This window comes from Cetorhinus maximus, chromosome 5, assembly GCF_964194155.1.
Source record: "Cetorhinus maximus chromosome 5, sCetMax3.hap1.1, whole genome shotgun sequence".
In the NCBI taxonomy this organism is placed as follows: Eukaryota; Metazoa; Chordata; class Chondrichthyes; order Lamniformes; family Cetorhinidae; genus Cetorhinus; species Cetorhinus maximus.
The window spans coordinates 39,259,024-39,279,774 of NC_135883.1; the positions used below are offsets into that span (position 1 = coordinate 39,259,024).

General features: G+C 45.4%; 1 protein-coding gene across 1 annotated transcript in view; it reads right to left on the bottom strand.

Moving 5' to 3' along the window:
- The window catches only part of LOC144680613 (uncharacterized), a 447,610-nt gene that overhangs the window by 255,104 nt on the left and 171,755 nt on the right, over positions 1 to 20,751 (bottom strand). The window lies entirely within an intron of this gene.

The window sequence follows — 20,751 nt, forward strand, 5'->3', positions numbered from 1 at the left end:
AATTCAGCAAAATCTATGAATCTATATATTGTATTTTTCTTAAATACAACAACCATAATGTATTTTAGACTTGAGACAGATTCAATGAACTAGGAAAGAAGTACATTAGGTACGATACTGAATTTTTGCACTCAGCTTTCTTCAGTAGGTATTATTGTTGCTTCGGAGACCCTCCCTGCTGAACTGGGTGCTGAAACAGCCACAGGCTGCCTTGAGGAGGGGCTCCCCCATTATCTCCCTCCAACAGTGGTGGCCTGGCTGCATAAGCCAATTTTAATTGAAATTTTAAAAAGTTGGAGAGAGGAAGCCTCCATGCTGAAGCTATTCCAGTATAGCTGCAACGCTGGCAACTACCTGACAATATGGAAAATTGCCCAAATATGTCCTGTCCACAAAAAAAAACAGGACAAATCAAATCCGGCCAATTACTGTCCAATCTACTCTCAATCATCAGCAAAATTGACAGTGCTATCGAGTGGCACTTACTCAGCACTAACCTGCTCAGTGATACTCAGTTTGGGTTCTGCCAGGGTAACTCAGCTCCGAACCTCATTACCGCCTTGGCCCAAACATGGCAAAACAGCTGAATTCCAGAGGTGAGGTGAGAGTGACTTCCTTGACATCAAGACAGCATTTGACCAAGCATGGCATCTGTCTATAATTTGTACAAATGTAAATACAGTTTGACTCATTCCACTTCTCATGTTGAGTATGCCTCTTCTATCTGATGATATACTCCGTGGTCAGTCAAGTGTCTAAGATGCCCCCTCCTCTCAGATGTCCCATCATTTGCCTCAGCTTTATGGTGTCTAGAACCATCTCATTACAATGCCTGACCATTCTCTGTACAGTGTCAACATGAGTGAAGCATCAGCTGCTAAGTTGTGGTTGGCCAAGGCATTTCTAAGACCTACTTCAGAGGTTCATATAATGTTGCCTCATATGTTTAGAACCTGATGGCTGCTTTAGACCCGATGCTTCTGCATTATAGAGTACTCAATGTGGATCTTATAGGTTTGAATGGTGATGCACATTGAGTCAGTGCATCTTTCATTGGCCTCCGTGTACTTTCCATCAGCCTTGAGTGTGTTTTGCATATGAACCCAAACTTGGAGCTCTATGCGCTCCGCAGCATATCTCATGTCCATGTGTACATCTGAACATCACCTCAATATGAGTCCCCACCTTTCCACCTCCATGATTTAGAGCTATGAACCTTGCTGCCACATGTTGAAACTTGCGATTCCTGCCAGATGGTTAAAACTCTGTGATCTAGGAGTTGTGTGCAGAGGCCCCAGATGCTTGACATGGGAGGATGCAGCATTGAGCCAGAAGGTCTGGCTAGCATCTCATCACATTAACCCTCTGCCACCTCTGGTATGGTCAATCGACATGGTAATGTGCAACTTACAATCGCATCCTTGTGCCTGGTTTCCATGTGTGTATGTCAGGTTGTTGGAATGAGAATGTGAGGGCCTCAAATGGGTTCAGAGAGAGGCTCTGAGATATCTGATGTGCGCTCTTTATTGTCTAAACATTAAGGCCTAGATGGAGTGTCAGCATTTTTGGGCCATGGCTAGACAGCACGGGAAACTGGGAGACTCCAAACTGAGGCATGGCCAAGAGTGCTTGACAGATATCAGACTATGCTGCTCCTAAAGCTTTTTGGTCCACTGAAAGGTGAGCTGAAGTGGAGCCTTGGATCTCAGTTATAGATGTCTGCGTCCTGAAGATATATCTAATGCTGGGGACTGAGAATGATTATGAGGCCTGAACACTTGTCTTGCATGAATGATTGCCTGTGCGGACAAATCACAGTGCAGATTCAGAATTGACCTCACACATGAAGGTGAGAACCACTGAGTGATGGTTTTTCTCCTTGAGGTGCCTTGCCAAGCTGCAGGCATACTGCCACAAGAGCAGTGCTACTCCTGCCTCTTGAAGGCTGTCATAAGCAGTGGAATGTTGGCAAGATGCTTGAAGAGGCTGTACCATCTCAACTCTGCTCACAAAACACCCTGTTGCAGTTATTATCCCAAAATGGAAAGCCACATACTCCCGAAGCTGCTGTACATTCCAAGGATGAGGACATCGTGATGCAAGATTGTAGCACACCATTCGCGATGGATATGCTGCATTGAGATGATTAGGATTGCAACCAGGGTGATAAGGTGGACCCAGCATGGAGGGCACTGGTCAAAGAGCAATTCGTGATCATCCTCTGGAACTTGATGGCTAGGAGCATATCACGTGCAGGCCTGCTTTGTCTGGCCTGTGCTGTGGGCTGTTTCTCTGGAGCCTCAGCTTCCTTGCCCTCATTGAGCTCAGCCCTCTTGACATCCTCAACAGCGGAGAAGACATGCAGCTCCTCCATCTCTTGTTCTGGAAAGACATCCACCCTTTTGAACGACAGGTTGTGTAGAGTACAGCAAGCCATGATGATGCATGAGATCCTTCGGGGGTAGTACTAGAGACGCCGCCTGATCTGTCCAGACATCGAAAACGCATCTTCAAGATGCCAATGGTCTGCTCAATCAATAACATGTTGCAGAATAAGCAGCATTATACCTCTCCTCTGAGGCATGTTGCGGACGCCGTATGGTTGTCATCAATCGCCTCTTTTGGGAGTAGCCTTTGTCACCGAGGATGCACTGAGGGCCCTTGAAAATCTGTGGCAACTGCAAGTGACTCAAGATGTACAAGTCATGGGAACTTCCAGGGTATCTCGCACATATCTGCTTCTGGTGGTTGCAGACCAGCTGCACATTGAGAAAGTGGAACCCTTTCCTGTTGATGAATTGTAGTGGCTGCTGCCAGGGAGCTCTTAAAGCCACATGAGTGCAGTCGATGGCACCCTGCATCTGTGGGAATCTGGAGATTGCTGCAAATTCCACTGCTCTGGCAGCCTGGCTGGCATCATCTAGGGAGAACTGGACATAATTGTACGCCTTGCTAAATAGGGCATCCTAGGGCATTTGTGACCAGATGCTTGACAAGTCTCGCAGAAGTCCCCAGTGGAGCCCTGGAATGAACAATGAAGAGGTTCAGAGCTGAGGTCACTTTTAGAGCCGCTTACAACGGATGGCCTCCCAGTTCCCACGGCGTTAACTCCTCCCGGAGAATGTGGCAGATGTGAGCCATCCCCAGACATGCAAACGCATCTACAGCACTGTCTGTCACTCATCCGGATTTATGAGAGGCGTCTTCTATACACCCTTGGTCTTGCCAGACACCTCCACTCAATGGCTCTGTCAGCCTCAACTTCTGGGTCTTGAGCGGGCCCCGCTGGCCTTTGTTCATCAAGGGTGGCGGCGGGCCCTTCTCCTCCCCCTTCTTAGTTGCCTGATTGCCAAGTTGAATGCAACATTACCTGCTTCATCCATGAGGCATTCATGCTCATGTCTGCAGAAACATTGGACAGAAAGATGAATGAACATAAACCTGCAATGGTCACTCTCTAGTCACTAATTAGGGAGTCATTGTGGAGCCAATGAGTCACTTTCATCCTAGCCATTACATCCCCACTTAGTACCTTGGAGCACTATTATAGCCTTCTGGATCACCATTAGGGCATTCCACCCCCAACCCCCACCCCCCCACCCCCACAGCCCCTCCCAGAACGACATAGGCATAACATGGCTTTGATACAGGGGCTTGGATCTGACTGAGTTTTGCCAGATGAGAGAAGCCTCAGTCAGGGCACTGTCAGACTGTATCCTTTGGATTACACAGCAGCCCCAACTTGTACTTGTATTATGAGAATATTGAAAGGGAGAGAGCCTTCAAAATTTTAAACTGCCAGCTGCAAGGTTTAGAGGTCTTAGGGCTGTTAGGCATATGCTTTTTGGCCCGTGACCCCTTTTCATTTGGTTCCTTCTGACACTCGGGATTCCCCACAAGAGGAACAAAGGGTGTTTGGCAGCTAAGCTTACAAAGGCCGCAATCGGGTTTCATACTCTCGCAAGAATGTGCAACATGAGTTAAGGCGCCACATTCCCTAAATTGGCATTTGACCGTTCGTAACATGTCTCAGCTATGCCTTCCTCTCTGTTTGGAAAGGCGTAAATTAATAGAGTACCCCTTTAATTGGCCCACAATTGCAGCAGTCGATTCCTCCCACAAGACCTGACAGCCCTCCCCAGGCAATTTTTTTCATAGCTTGTTTTTCAATTGTTTCATTGGATCAGCTTGAAAAATGGCAGTGCTGAGCTTTACTACCACACCAGCTTCAAACACCACTGCCCCTCCACCCCCACCCCCACCCCCAGACTTGGATGTGAAAATCCGATCGTGCTGGAGGAGCATCATGCAGGTTTCCCTCCCTCCAATCATTGTCCTTCCTCCCCGTCTAGTCCTTGATCCCATCGTTACAATCGTTGATATTGCTGTCCTCCCCGCTGAACCGTTTGATGGTGATCTCCCGATGCCCCATGTAGACCCGGCACCTCCTCATCTTGAGCCCCATTGTACTGTGACTTACAGAGAACCCCCCACATGAAACCATCAAGTGCCACACCCTGCCCCCACCCCCCCCACTGCCCACCATCTACCTTATCTGTTCCCCATCTACAGGCTGCAGATGCCTCCCCAGACCGTGAATGTACCATCTGCGGCCAGGTATCAAGTCACCAACCCCCAGGACTGACATATCTCAGGAAATGACCATGCCCTGTGCACCATGTTGGGCACGACTGACAGAGGACTGATCTCCCCCTCCTTGGGCTGGGACCAGGACAGGCATGCCAAGCACAGCCCTCTAAATTGTGGCGCTGATCCAAAGGACTGACTACGCTTTGTGGCCCCAACTAGTCATTCCTCCATTGCACAGGACTGTCAATGCTTTCTGGCCCCAACTACCTGTGGTTCTTTTGCCCAGAACTGTGTATGCTTTCTGGACCCGAGTAATTTCGCACCTCCCCAGTGATGTGTCTCTGTGCTCTCTTCCCCAGTCATTCCACCCACCAGTCATGTGTCTGTGTGCATTCTTCCACAGTCATCACCGTCCTGTCCTCCCAAGTCAAGCCTTTGCCCTCCTGCCCCTTCCCTTGCCTCGGTCTTGCCTCAGCATCCCCCGTAACAATCAAGCCTTTACCCTCCGGCCCCTTGGACCAGGGCAGGCATGGCAAGCCTTGCTTCTGATCCCTGCTTAAGTTCCCACTGGTCTTGCCTGTGCAGCCTTGGCACAGAGTCACAGCAGCCACAAGCACAGCACAATGAAAGTTAGGCGAACATATGAGATGCACCTGGGTGCCCAAATGTTTGCAGTAACCTAAAACTGTCTGCACTTCAAGGGTGAGATCATTATCTTACGCCTGATATGCTCAAAAGAGCCTTTACACCTGGAAATTGGGGGAGGGGGAGTGGTGTGTGTGGTTTATAGCCACTGGCTTTGGGGTCTTCAATATATAACCTCCTTTTCTTCTAATTGAGTATAACTAGGCACATTAGAGAGGAAATCTGATCTTTAAATATTCAAGGAAACATTTCAAGGCAAAATTAAACCAATTAATGGAAACCTGTTTTTGCTGGGCCAATTTTCTGAGTTCATCTTACTGGCAGGGAGCCTCCCCTCTGTCCATGCATGTTGGGAAATCCATTTAGATGGAAATTTGTGAGTAGTACAACTGTAATTTCCGGCTATGCATGGCCAGCAGCCTAAGTTCCACACAGGCAACACTCAGAACATTAGTCCTAATTTCTCCTTCATCCAAAATATATTCCTTTGTGTTATCAATATGATACAACTTGGAAGAAAATGTACATCGCTCGTCTCATTATTTCTGGCTGTGATGCAAAAATGCTATTGCAGGTCCCAAAAGACTAAGATAACCTCCAGCACTAATAAAAAGTTGAGGGAAGGAAAAGGGAAACAGCAAAATGTTTTTCACTCATTCAATTCTCAACAAAATAGCTCTTTCGTCAATGCCATGTTCTACATTTTGTAACATTAGATATACTTATAGAAAAATAAGTGCTTGAAATATGACTGTCAAATTAAAAATAAAAGTTACTGCAGAATTGACATAGGAAGGCTTCTTAATGACTCTGGTGCAAAAGTGAAAATGATTTTTTTCTCCATCAATCACATTCCTCACCTAGAGGAACACAAAAATTCAACATTGCTGCAAAAAATATAACATAGGGCAGAATTTTACATCCTGGGGGCAGGCACGCGCCCAACACGATCTGGCGTAAAATAGCACACAATGATGTCGGGTGAGCACCTCGCACTCACGTGATATTTCGTCGGCACGTGCAAAAGTCAGCAGCGCGTCCGCCGACAATTAAGGGGCCTATTAAGGTAATTAATGTATTCATTAAGTGCAATTTTTCTCTGTCTGTCCAACTTTACGGTTGGTGGGCGAGCGAATCGGCAAGGCAACCTTTGGATTTTTGAAGAAACCTCATCCACGGTGGGGGGATGAGGTTTCCAATATTAATTTTTTAAAAATGTTTTGACATAATTTTTATAATCTGTATGTTCATGAGAGTGAGTCTGATGTGTGGACATTTTTTCTTGCATTTCCAGATCTTTATTTCATGGTTTAAAATTCTACAACTCCCTGAGGGAGCTCTCTGCCATCAGGGAGCTTTCATTATGCACTCCCATGCAGCCTTAAGCATTCGCCCTCTTCCCACCCCCACCCCGGCAGCGCTGAGCCTTTCAGCGCGCATTTCACACTGGTTGGTCGTTAATTGACCAGCCAGTGTGAAATTGCGATCGTGGCGGACCATTTCCCAGCCGCTCCTGGGCCCCCCCACCGCGCCCACCCGATAACCCCAAAACCCTGCCCATAGAATAATATTCAAAGTTAAAATACAAAAACAAAGATAAATTATTTCCACCAAGCCTCTACACTTTATACTCACACTGACTGCAAGTAAACCTACTGAGAGGTATAATTTTCTGCTTTTGTTAATTTTCTATAAAAAGGCATGAACTCGTTCATTGTTGGTAGGCAGTCCTACCTACTTTGGGGGCAGAAGTACACAGAACAGTGTGTCACCACACCCGCCACTCCAAGATCTCCTCAGTGACCACTGCAACTTGCATCCGAGCTCAACTGAGCACAGTCTACCTTTGTCACCAGTATCATAACTTAAACGACAAGACCTTCAATTCAATACCCTTGCGAGAACATCACAACATCTCTTTCACCTACATGACCATGCAAGTCTGAATCATCCAATTGAAATGTCAGTCCAAAATAAAAGCACCCCTTACAGTATGTTAAAGACACATAAAGTTATTAATGCGCAAATTGGTCAACAAGCTTAGTGGATTAAGATAAAAGCAAAAAACTGCGGATGCTGGAAATCCAAAACAAAAACAAAAATACCTGGAAAAACTCAGCAAGTCTGGCAGCATCTGCGGAGAGGAACACAGTTAACATTTCGAGTCCGAATGACCCTTCAACAGAACTAAGTAAAAATAGAAGAGAGGTGAAATATAAGCTGGTTTAAGGTGGGGGGGGGGGGGGGGGGGGGGGGGGGGGCGGGGGGGTGGGACAAGTAGAGCCAGTGATAGGTGGAGATAACCAAAAGATGTCACATACAAAAGGACAAAGAGGAATGAAAACTGACTGACCATATTTCATTTTTAAAAACTTTTACTGTAACAAACCACCCAAAAGCAACATAATTTAAACATTAATGGGCAAGGATTATTTGCAATCAAAAGGTAAAATTCACATTAAGCAATCAATATAACAAAGATACACCTCACATAGTTACAAGCACTCGCATTACTTCCCATAAAAATGTGGGACCACATGCAAACTCTCAGTCTTTCCAAAACTGCCTCCATTACATAGGGCTCTCACTTCCCATGCAATTATTTCAGCCCTTGAATTGCATTAACCAGCAACAACATTGCATTCAACCTTCCTGGACATGGTCAACAAAGACAAGATGCATGTCTGCTAGCCCTCTCTCCCTTGGGTCATGACAGACCTAATGGTACATAATCCCCAGAGACTCCCTTCTCTGAACCCTTTAAATGATCTGGTGGGCTCTGAAAACACTGGAGCAATGATCTAACTCAACCTTGCCTCCAGTGGTAAAAGGGTCAAAAAACTATTTTGCTCCCACATTTCCCATCTTGGGAAACCTGGCTGGCAGCTGTTAGATTTAAATCTCATGCTCTGTAGAACTCCTTCAAATGCCCTTTACCAGTGGTATAATGTAAATCCCATTTGAAACAGAAGAACTCTACTAGAGGTGCAATTGTACTGTGGAAGCCTGATTTAAACATGCTATTGAAATGCTATGCTACTCCATGACAGATACTTGCACAGCATGCTATCTGCCACCATAAAAAATAACAGGTTGGTTTTGTGTTATTAAGGAATCAAACGACAAGCAGCCCTTCCCCCTCCACCGCGCACCCCCCCCCCTCCCCCACCCAACCAAAACATCCTCCTTTCTGTTAAGAGGCGTTTAATATGGGGCAGAAATTTTCCCTCATCGGGCGGGCATGGCTGGTGGGCCCCGGAGTAGCCGCGAAACTGACCACCGCCCGTGACCGGACCAGCCAATTAACAGCCAACCAACATGAAACATATTCTGGGAACCTCAGTGCTGCCTCGGTGGAGGCAGGAGGAGCGCGAGCGCTGAGGTGTGCGCATGCGTTGGGGAGTGCGCACTGACAGCCCCCTGAAGGCACAGAGCTGCCCCAGGGAGCTGACAGGTTTTAAACACAAAAATTAACTTTTAACATATGAGATAAACATGTCCCCACTTGTGACTCTGTCCCAGGAAGAGGGACATGTGAAAAAAGATGTTAAAAATTTTTGTTCTTTTTTTAGTAAGCGCTAGAAACCTCATCCAGCCCATGGATGAGATTTCATTAAAAATGCCTGGCCTATTTGCCTGCCCGCCAACCAAATGGTTGAGTGGGTAGTGAAAAATGCATTTAATTAATTACTTAAGCGCCTTAATAGGCCTCTTAAATGTCGGCGGTGCACTGCTGCCTCTCGCACACGCCCGCTGACCAAAAGATTGTGAGAGTGCATGATGACATTGGGACGCTTGCCCGATATCATCGCGCACTATTTCACTCCCGTTCAGGCTGCACGCCTGCCCATGGGACAAAAAATTCTGCCTATGGTTTCTGAAACTCCTAACATTCTGGACCTATCATGGAACTTTAACCCCTAAGTTAGATGGGTGGATTGGAGGTGGTTGGGAAAGTAAAAATGATTAAATTCTCAAACCCACCTCAATCCACCAGTTCTGGTTTTACTGGAGGCAGAGCAGTGAGCGGAGGGAGATAGGATGGACACTGGGAATTGGGAGTGTGGTGCTGGTGACCAACACATTCTGCGGACCCAGTGGGAAACCTGTTGAAAAAAATTAAGCAGCGTCCTGTGGATAATTTGCAGGGTATGCTGAAACCCTGACTTCTGGTTCTCCACCTGAAAATCTTACCTCCCAACCCGCCCCACTCCCCCTCCCCAACCAATCTCTTCCCATCCCTGAGTAAATATCGGGAACATTATTGGAAAAATAAAATATTTTGAAGAATTGTAATGAAATTCTTAACAGTTCAAATCACATTTGGACAGAAAATCCTAAAATTATCATTTTTACTTTGTATTGTATAAGTGTAAAGAAATAAGAGCTCAGAAGGGAACTACTACCAAACTGCCTTTTTGGACAACTGTGAGTTGGGAGTTAACATAATGTCAACTTGCCAGTAATTTTTCCAGCCAGCTTACACATCTGTGCTCATAATGGCAGGCTCAGATGTTGCAAAATAAACCTGATATACAGAAGGAAGATAAGTGCAGAATAGTGTATATAAAAATGTAGACAAAGAGCCTTACAATTCAGTGCACATCTCTGCTTCTTTTGTCCAGTAATTTTAATGCTGTGATATATTTCTGTTTTACTATCCTTGTGGAACTGGTTCTTATCCTATCTTTTTATCTCCTGGATCTGTCTGGATCCTGTTAATGCTGCCCATTTTTATCTGCTTTTCCTCTCTCTGTTCTTGCATGTGTTTTTGGTTTTTTTGGCTTTGTTAGCTTATTTTTCCTGTTCCAACTCTGCTATGTTATTTTATCCCTGGCTGTGCTGGCCTGTGATTTTCTCCATTACCCTATTTTTATTACCAATTCTTCATGTCATTTATTTTCTACGCTAATGTTGAGTTATAAACCAACATTGTTTCTTGTTAGTGTCGGGTGAGATTTCTGAAGTGTCTGTCTATTAGGAATGCAGATTACCAGTATTTTTTTTTAAATGTGAAGGAAAGTAGCTCATAGAATCATACAGCACAAAAGGTATTTGACCCATTGTGCCTGTGCTGGTACAGTGAAAGTGTTATCCAATTAGTACCACTCCTTTGCACTTTTCCTATAGCTCTGCAAATCTTTCCTTTTAAAATATCCAATTGCCTTTTGAAATTAACTATTGAATCTGCTTGCTCCACCCTTTCACGCAGTGCATTCAAAATCATAAAAACTTACTGGCAACTAACTTAAATCTCTGCCTTCTGGACATCAAACCTCCTCCAGTGGCAACAGTTTCTCCCTATCTATCCTATCAAAACCCATCTTTATTCTGAACACAAAACAAAAAATAAAAAATACCTGGAAAAACTCAGCAGGTCTGGCAGCATCGGCAGAGAAGAGTACAGTTGACGTTTCGAGTCCTCATGACCCTTCAACAGAACGAAGTAAAAATAGGAGAGGGGTGAAATATAAGCTGGTTTAAGGGGGTGAGGGGGGGGGAGATAGAAGGTGGGGGGGTGGTTGTTGGGACAAGCAAGCAGTGATAGAAGGAGATAACCAAAAGATGTCACAGACAAAAGAACAAAGAGGTGTTGAAGGTGGTGATATTATCTAAAAGAATGTGCTAATTAAGAATGGATAGCAGGACAAGCAAGGTAGTTCTAGTGGGGGTGGGGTGAAATAAGACTAAAAGGGCATAAAAGGTATAGATAAATGATCGGTGGAATACATTAAAAATAATGGAAATAGGTGGGAAAAGAAAAATCTATATAAATTATTGGAAAAAACAAGGAGGAGGGGGAAGAAACGGAAAGGGGGTGGGGATGGAGGAGGGAGTTTAAGATCTAAAATTGTTGAACTCAATATTCAGTCTGGAAGGCTGTAAAGTGCCTAGTCGGAAGATGAGGTGCTGTTCCTCCAGTTTGTGTTGAGCTTCACTGGAACAATGCAGCAAGCCAAGGACGGACATGTGGGCAAGAGAGCAGGGTGGAGTGTTAAAATGGCAAGCGACAGGGAGGTCTGGGTAATGCTTGCAGACTGGCGGGCAGGCAAAAAAGCCAAGGAAACCTCATCCACGGGTGGGGTGTGGTTTTCTAAAGCAAATAAAAATAAAATAAACATTTTTAAATTTAATTAATAACTTTTCTTTGCTCATGTGACAGTCACATGAGCGGTCACGTTTTATAACATTTTTAATTTCTTTATATATTTCTTTAAAACTCCTCATCTCCCTGAGGCAGCTCTGCAGCTCTGTGCCTCAGGGAGATTGTGAAGCGCACACTCGTCACCCCGCTCGCACTCCACCCCTGCCCACACAGGTAGCGCTGAGCGTTGCTGCTCGCGTTTCACGCTGGGCGGGCCTTAATTGGCCCACCAGCTTGAAATTGCCTTCCAGCCTCAATCGCGGGCAGCGGTCAGCTTCCCACCTGCCCTCGCCAAGCCCGCCCAACAAGGGCAAAATTCTGTCCAAGGAAGACCCCCTCCCCCGCGCCTTGCAGGCTGCAAAAAGGCCACGAGGTTTTACTTGGCAGCCTTGCCATCCAGTTTTGCGATAGGCATAGTGCTGCCACCATGGGGCCCAATTTTACAACCTCCCTGCCTATCAGCCCAGTTCCAGAAGGACATAAAATCCCATCCATTATCTGAGGAGTTACAAATGGAACTGAACACTGCACAATCAGCGAAGATCCGCGCTCTGACCCTTTCATAGAATCATAGAATGGTTACAGCACAGAAGAAAGCCATTAGGCCATTTGTGTCTGTGTCGGCTCTCTGCCAGAGCAACTCAGCTTGTCTCACTCTCCCCGCTATGATAGAGGGAAAGTGATTGATGAAGATCGTTGGGCCTAGGACACTGCCCTGAGGAACTCCTGCAGCAATGTCCTGGAACTGAGATGATTGGCCTCCAACAACCACAACCATGTTCCTTTATGCTAGGTATCACTCCAGGCAGTGAAGACTTATCACTCTGATTTAACTTTGCCAGGGCTCCTTGATCCACACTCAGTCAAGTGCTGCCTTGATGTCATGACAATCATTCTCACCCCACCTCTGGAATTTAACTCTTTTTATCCATCTTTGGATCAAGGTTGTAATGAGATCTGGAGCCAAGTGGACTTGTCAAAACCCAAATTAAAGGCGGAGTTTTCCAGTCCCATCAGCAGCGGGTGTCATGGCGGGCAGGACAGGAAAACGTGGAGAATGGCCAAAAATCAGTATCCTGCTGGTGTAAAAATAGTTTGCAATTTTCCGCTCCCGACTTTAATGTCGGGTTGGATAGCCCACCCGCCATGTCAGGAACCACATTTGCGTTGATTTGAATATCATGAATACTCATTAAAAAGGCAACTCACCAGAATCACACCCCCACTCCAGATCAAATTGCTACACCGGCAGCTTATTCGACTGGCGTGATTCACAATCAGGTATAAGTGATGTGCACCTGGCGAGATTGGGAATTAATCATGAGACTATCTTGTTCCTTATAGTTCACTGCTTACTCTCTTAATCCACTGGACAATCAGGGAAGGTTTAGAGACAGTTTTCATTATCTGTCTTTCTGGAGATCCAGCTTCTTTGATACCCTGTAGAAGCAGATCACTTGCACAACATCCTAATCTCTGAATCCCTCACAACCTATGAGGTGAAGGCCATGAAGCTCAAGGGGAAGCACTCAGCTCCCATCATAAGAAATTGAAAGTTGGTGAAATACTGTCAGCGCTAGCTTAGTGACTGAACACCTGCTCTGCGAATCTGGCATCGATGTGCAACATCAGATTTATAAAACTTTACATCACTTTCTCTCTCTCCATAATCCCAAGAGTGCAAATGCTTACCTATTCTTACCTTCTACCTTTGTTTCTTACAGATCCACAACAACAATGGTTAAGTGGGCAGAGGTGAAGCAGGAGCAGCAGGGAAGATACTTCTTCCTCATAGACTAGAACAATGAAATTATGATGCGGATATTTTTGTTGGAGGCAACAGTTCTAATGAAGATGTGGCATCAGAAATTTTACAGAGCATGACAAAGCCAATGTACTGGGATGTGGAATTTTCCACATCAATATGTTTCCAGTCCAACAAGGAAGGGGATATTGCTGGATTCGATTCTAGAGAATGATGTGGGACAGTGGTTCAAATGTCCATATCAAGTGGATAATACAGTGAGAGCCAGGCTGAAATAGAAAGTTCAGAGGGGAAGTGAGAAAAGAAATAAGAGCAGCAAAGAGAGATTATGAGGATAGGAAATTGTGGAGTATGATGATATGTGTGTATTTTTAAATTTTCGTATTTATGTATATATTCTATGTAGGTAAGGGTAAGCTGTGGTGTGTGTGTGTCCAGGGTTAATCAAAGGTGAGGTTGTTGGAGTCAGATTGCCTATAGAATCTAAGGGATGAAAGACTAAAGGGGTTATCTTTTTGCATTTTGTAATGAGGCCTTATGGTGGGTCTTAACTTACAAGGAAACAGTAAATATGAAAATTTGCATTTAGGATGAGTTTTGAAATTGATTTGTAGCTGTTACATTTCAAAGGTTAAAAGGAACATTTGCACTTTACAGGACATTCATGAGTAAACAGGAGCAGGCATTTGATTTGAAATAGAGGTAAAATAGGAACATGAAAGGTTTTTATATTTGGGAGCCTGAGTTTTCAAAGAGATATTTAAAGACAATGGAAAATTAAGGTAAAAGGGGTGAAAAGGTATTTAAGAAAACGGGTTTTGAGCTGTAGTGAGTTGCTGTGGAGAGTGTACCACTGAAGGCCAACTCTAGTGTTTTGGAGTGCACTGAAAAGCTGTGAAATCTTTTAATTGAAGAAAGCAACTCAATTTTGGGCCAGGAGAATATTTATCCTGAGAAACTGTTTTAAATCTCTCTTTGGAAAATCCACATCGGTGTGGATTTCTTCTGGGAAATCATGGATTGTACTTCTATTTAAAGTGAAAGCAATTTCTTGGTTTGGGTAATATTTCCTGGATTTTATGATTAAGAATCTGTAAAGGCTATTGCCAAAAAAGCTAGTTTGATTGTGTACATTTGATAAAGGTACCAAGGCTCCTTAGGCAGCACCTTCCAAACCCAGCACTGCTACCATCTGGAAGGACAAGGGCAGCAGATACCTGGAACACCACAGCCTGGAGGTTCCCCTCCAAGCCACTCACCATCCTCACTTGGAAATATATTGCCATCCCTTCACTGTTGATGGGTCAGAATCCTGGAACTCCCTCCCTAACAGTACTGTGGATGTACCTACACCATAGGGACTGCACCGGTTCAAGGAGGCAGCGCACCACCACCTTCTCAAGAGCAATTAGAGATGGGCAATAAACCTGGCCTAGCCAGCAATGCCCACATCCTGTAAATGAATATGGTGGGTTATTTTGTAAGATTTTTTTTCCTAACTGTATCTTTATCTTGAATGTTTAAGTTTTATTTTTCCCCTTCTCTTTTAATAAACATTTTAATCCTTCAATTTTTACAAGTTATCACTGGAGTCCTGTATTTTGTGTTCAATAGCTTTCCCTCCTCGTTTCTACAATACAGAAAAAAAAAATTACCATCAGCTGAGACAGATTGCAATTTGAGATCTGGCTTGCTCAGTATTAACACCAGCTGTAGTCGTAACAGGAGACACTGGCCATAATCTTCCAATCCTCCTTAGATTTAGGGTTGGTAGAGGCCTGGAGGACTACAAATTTACAGCCTTGTTTAAAAAAGGGTGTAAGGATAAACCCAACAACCACAGGCAGGTCATTTTTACCTCAGTAATAAGAAAGCTGTTAGAAAAGATAATCTGGAACCAAGTTAACACTCCCTCGTGGATTAATGAAGAAAAGCCAGCATGGATTTGTTAAGGGCAAATTATGTTTAATTATCTTATTTGAGTTATTTAATGAGTTAACAGTGAGGATTGATCAGGGTAATGCAATTGATATGGACTTGAAAAAGGCATTTTGATAATGCCATAAAACAGACTTGTCAGCAAAGTTAAAGTCCATGGAATTAAAGTGATAATGGCAGCATAGACACAAAGTTGACTGATGTGTCAGGTAACAGAGAGTAGTTCCGAACAGTTATTTTTCAGCTAGGAGGAAGGTACTTAGTGGGTTTCTGAGTCAGACCCTAATTGAAAAGGAAACTGAAAAGGGAAACAGAGAAAGGAAACCCTCGCAATTTCTAAGGAAAGGCAAACTGAAACTGCGATTGGAACCCAAAACTTCTAGGGAGACTGAAGTTGATTGAAAGCATATAAAAGAACAAAGATCAATGCAAGTTTAGTAGAAGTTGATGTGTCCAGTGGTGCAGTACAGGTCAGCTGAAGAAGACGAGGCTAGAAGCTGAGAATAAGCAAATACATGGTTGCTGCAGCTGTTTCTGTTACTTGAAGATAATATTGGTGGATCTACACTATCCAGACTGAGTTGAGGAGGTTCTGCAGATGTATACAATTTTTGGTGGTGTGATGGTGGAGCTCGGGTTGGTTGCGCTGCTGTTGGCTGCAGATCAGGCTAGCTCCTAGGAGAGGAGTTGAAATTTTTGCAACAAAGACAGAGGGCAGAATTTTCCGTGCCCACTGGTGTTGGGCGTCATGATGGGCGTGAGCGGACAATATGGTGGAAGGTCAAAAATTGATTTCATGATGTTGTGAAATGAGTTTGCAATTGTCCACTCTGCCCATCAATGGCGGGCCGCATTTCCTGCCACTGCATGTCGGGAACTTCATTGTCAAGCATCTTTATATCATTATAAGCCCAGCTCGCCGTAATCATCTCCCATGCTGGATCATCTGATCATGTCAGCTTAATTGCACAGCGACGTGTATCACAACAGCATTTATAAGGTAACCTGGCAAGCTGCATTTCAAGAGGAACTCGGAGGCGAGGGTCGCCTGTTGGACATCAAGGTTGAGGCACCATGCATTCAGTGAAAGGAGAAAGGCAATTCGCATTTTCCTGGCTGGCTGAACATGCTGTGCTAGAGCAAGGGCTGCACTGCAGTTGAGGCGAGTTGGGAGGGGCAAGGATTGCACTGCAGGGAGGGGTGGGGAGGGAAACGGCAACGTAATAGTGAAACCTGGTATCTGGCAGCTGAAACAGTTCAGGCGCAGCCACCTTGACATGCTTGGAGTTGGGCCTCTAGCTACCTGCCCACTCAAGCAACGCAGGACTCGAAACTGTGACCAAATGCTCCAGGGTCTTTCACCCTTTGTGCATAGACTGCAAACTAATGAGTATTTTAGTGGGCTGTAGAACAATTGGACAACTGGGCACATTGTAAAATCTCCTTGCGAAAGCTGGCCATGGATCAGTCACTGGTGGACACTTGCAATGTCATCATTCAGGTTTGGACCAGTCTCCCCCATGGTTCAAGCTAACAGTGCAGCTTTGCAGTGCAGGTTAGGAGAATGCCTGCGCCTGATCTGAGAGCACAGCATGCAGTCCAGTGAGCAAAGTTGCCACCAATCGGTCAGATGGAGCAAGGAAGTTGGCTGGGGTTTCAGGCAGCCATGCAGAGCAACAAATGGTGGTCAGCACTCTCTGGGATGTGTTAAGGGGCTTTTTGACTTAACCAAGAAAGGTTCTTAGTACACCCAAGCTAACCCACTCATCTCTCCCTTTCATCCTGCAAAAGTATATCAGGAGTATGGAGCCTGGTGGCCTAGCTGTATGCCTCATGGCTTACAGAGAGTGGAGATGAAGGAGAAGAGGACGACGGAGGCGTCTGACTGGGCAAAGGGAGGAGCAGCATCCTCTGGAAGATGGGGCGGCTAGGGCTCCCATGCACGCCGCTGAAGAGCCACAGCTAGCCATCGCTGGTCGGCCGCCATCCTACCAGTGTTGGCCTCAGTGAGTTAGCATGCCAGCGCTATCACGTCAGAGTGAAGGCAGACGGACTCCTCCATTGTGCTTTGCATCCCTTCCTGTTGTTCCTGAGCTTGCCTTTGCAGCTCCAGCAACTGAGGTATGACTGAATTCAGAGGCTGGTCAGCTGACTGGGACTCAGCAGACTTCTGGCCTCCAGCAGTCCTCTGAGTGCTGGAAACCTGGGAAGTCCCTGCCACCGCCTGCTGTGGATCAGACAGTGTGATGTGCTCACCAGATTGTGATCCTGAGGCTACTCTAGAACTAGATCTCATTGAGGTGTGTACCTTTGCGCTGGTGGTGGGTGTGGGTGAGTTCTGTAATGGGTCTTCAATGACGGTGCTTTCAGGTTCTTCTTCCGATGTGTCTTCAAGGTTTGATTGGAGGCCCTGGGTCGTGGACTCTCTTGGCTGTTTCCCAGATGAGCCTGTGAAAGCAAGGAAAGATAATTAGTGCATGGCATTGGCCTGTGAAACAGGACACATTACTCACAGCATGGTTGTCTGATGGATGTTGCACTGCTGGATCCTCACTTGGTTGAGCACCTCCAACCTCACCATCAGCATAGGAATGGTCCAGGTCTTTGCCTGCCAGCTGTATAACTTTATTTTCAAAGTCCTTGATTTCAGGCATTGCTCCACCAGTCTGCGACCTCTTCCCTCTTGTTGTGTGGCAGCTTGTCCTGCATGAATACAAATGGGGAGAGTGTAAACAGGGATGTCTGCTAGGACAGGTGATAAGTATGCCTGGCATGTGTGGATGGTGGGTCGTCTCGTGGATGGGGTGAGGACAATGAAGGTATGTGTGAGAGAGTGAATGGTGATGTCCCTTGAACTGGCAGTGAGATCCCAGTGGATGCGTGATGGGTTTGTGAGTGTGTGAGTTGAGAGTGATGAGAAGAGTGACTTATGCTGGTGGAACGGGAGGAGATCATTCATCTTCTTTTGGCATTGGAAGGCTGCCCTCTTTTGTAGGGCATTGGTGCTGACTACCGCTGCCACTGCCTCCAATGCTGGATTGGTGATGTTGCTGGCCCTCCCGTGGCCAGAGCAGGGGAGGTAGGGGACATCATGTCAGGCCTCCACAGCATCCAAAAGGTGCTTGAGGGACACATCACTAAACTGGGGGCTGCAGTCTTCTTGCTTTTTGGAGCCATATCTTCTTTGCAGCAGTCCTGGGCTGGAAGCACAGAGGTATGTGAGCAGCTGCGCTTTAAATATGGCGCCCGGCGTGATGAAGCGGCGAAGCGACTGGGTTGCAGGTGAATGTGAGCCCGCCCACCATCGAAACGGCATGTTTCCCAGGAATGCATGATTAATGAGGCGGGATTGGGATGATATGGCTTGAAAAGCCATCATTGCGGCTGGTGGATAAAACATTCTTTTTCCCGCCACCCGCTACCATACTTAGTGCAAATCTGGGATGATTCCGCCCAAAGAATCACTGGCTTAATTCCTAGAAGCTCCAGTAGGAGTTATTTCTCTGACTACAGACATTAATCATTGTTTTTGCATGTCCAAAAAATAATTAAGCAACTAATTAATTTAAGTTTCCTCTTGATGGACTAAACTGAAGTTTCCTTTCAGTAACCTGTGACATGCATAATTCCAAAAAATTGTTCCATGTTTCATTATTTTACAAAACACCATATTTAGATCACTGATAATTAATTAACGCAGGTTTTTAAGGCTCACTTATAATAACATTAGGAGCTATCAAGCAGCACTTGCTTAGCAATAAACTGCTCACTGACACTCAGTTTGGGTTCTGCCAGAGTCACTCAGCTTCTGACCTAATTACAGCCTTAGTTCAAAAATGGACCGCTGAACTCCAGAGGTGAGGTGAGAGTGACTGCCCTTGACATCAAGGCAGCATTTGACTGAGTGCGGCATCAAGGAGCCCTACCAAAACTGGAGTCAATGGACGTCAGGGGGAAGACTCCCTACTGGTTGGAGTCATACCTAGTACAAAGGAAAATGGCTGTGGTTGTTGGAGATCAATCATCTCAATTCCAGGGCATCACTGCAGGAGTCCCTCAGGGTAGTGTCCTAGGCCCAACCATCTTCAGCTGCTTCAACCATGACCTTCCTTTCATCATAAGGTCAGAAGTGGGAATGGCTGCTGATGAATACACAATGTTCGGCACGATTCGCGACTCCTCAGATACTGAAGCAGTCCATGTCCAAATGCAGCAAGAACTGGACAATATCCAGGCTTGGGTTGACAAGTGGCCAGTAACATTTGCATGCTAGGAGTGCCAAGCAATGACCATCTCCAACAAGAGAGAATCTAACCACTGTTCCTTCATATTCAATGGCATTACCATGCTTTATCCCCCACTATCAACATCTTGGGGGGATTACCATTGACCAAAAACTGAACTGGACTAGCCATATAAATACTGTGGCTACAAGGGCAGGTCAGAAGCTAGGAATCCTGGGGCGAGTAACTCACCTCCTGACTCCCCAAAGCCTGTCCACCATCTACAAGGCACAAGTGAGGAGTGTTATGGAATACTCTCCACTTACCTGGATGAGTGCAGCTCCAACACTCAAGAAGCTTGACACCATCCAGGACAAAGCAGCCTGCTTGATTGGCACCCCTTCCACAAATATTCACTCCCTCCACCACTGACGAACAGTGGCAGCAATGTGTACCATCTACAAGATGTACTGCAGAAACTCATCAAGGCTCCCTAGGCAGCACCTTCCAAACCCACAACTGCAACCATCGAGAAGGACAGCGGCAGTAGATACATGGAAACACCACCACCTGGATGTTCCCCTCCAAGCCACTCACCAAGCTGACTTGGAAATATATTGCTGTTCCTTCACTGTCACTGGGTCAAAATCCTGGAACACCCTCCCTAACAGTACTCTGGGTATATCTACACCACAGGGAGTGCAGTGGTTCAAGACGGCAGCTAACCACCACCTTCTCCAGGGCAATAAGGGATGGGCAATAAATGCTGGCCTAACCAGTGATGCCCACATTCTGTAAATGAATTTTAAAAAACTAATTTGCCTTTTGACTCCACAACTATCTGGCTTCCACCTTTGATGTTTTCACATCCTGGATAGCTTCCTACTCCTGTTGTTTTCTTCGTACAAGAGATTGGGCCGAAATCCATGGGACTGTAAACTCAAGTGCATATGACACAAAACTGGCTTGGCTATCAACCGTTAGATTTGGCTTGACCACTGCGAAGTGTAGTATTACTTATTCTCCACTGCTAAATCTGATTACACCAAGCATACTGTAGCATAATGATTATGCTACTGGACTAGTAAACGCGAGGCCTGGACTACCATTCCTGAGAACATAAATTCAAATCCTACAATGGCAGTTTGAAAAGTTGAAATCAGTTTAAGAAAGTGTAGAAATACGTAAAAAGAATGCATCAGCAAAAGTGGGCATGAAGTTGTTGGATTGTTGTAAAAACCCAACTAGTTAACTCATGCCATTTAGGGAACTCTTTCTGTCCTCATCTGGTCTAGGCGTTTATATGACTCCAGTCCCACATCAATGTGATTGACTCTTAACTGTCTTCTTAAGTGGCCTAGCAAACCACTCAGTCGTATGAAGCTGCTAGTGCTTCAATAAGACCTATTATCATAAGTTTTGGATGAACAATTTTGACACTAATA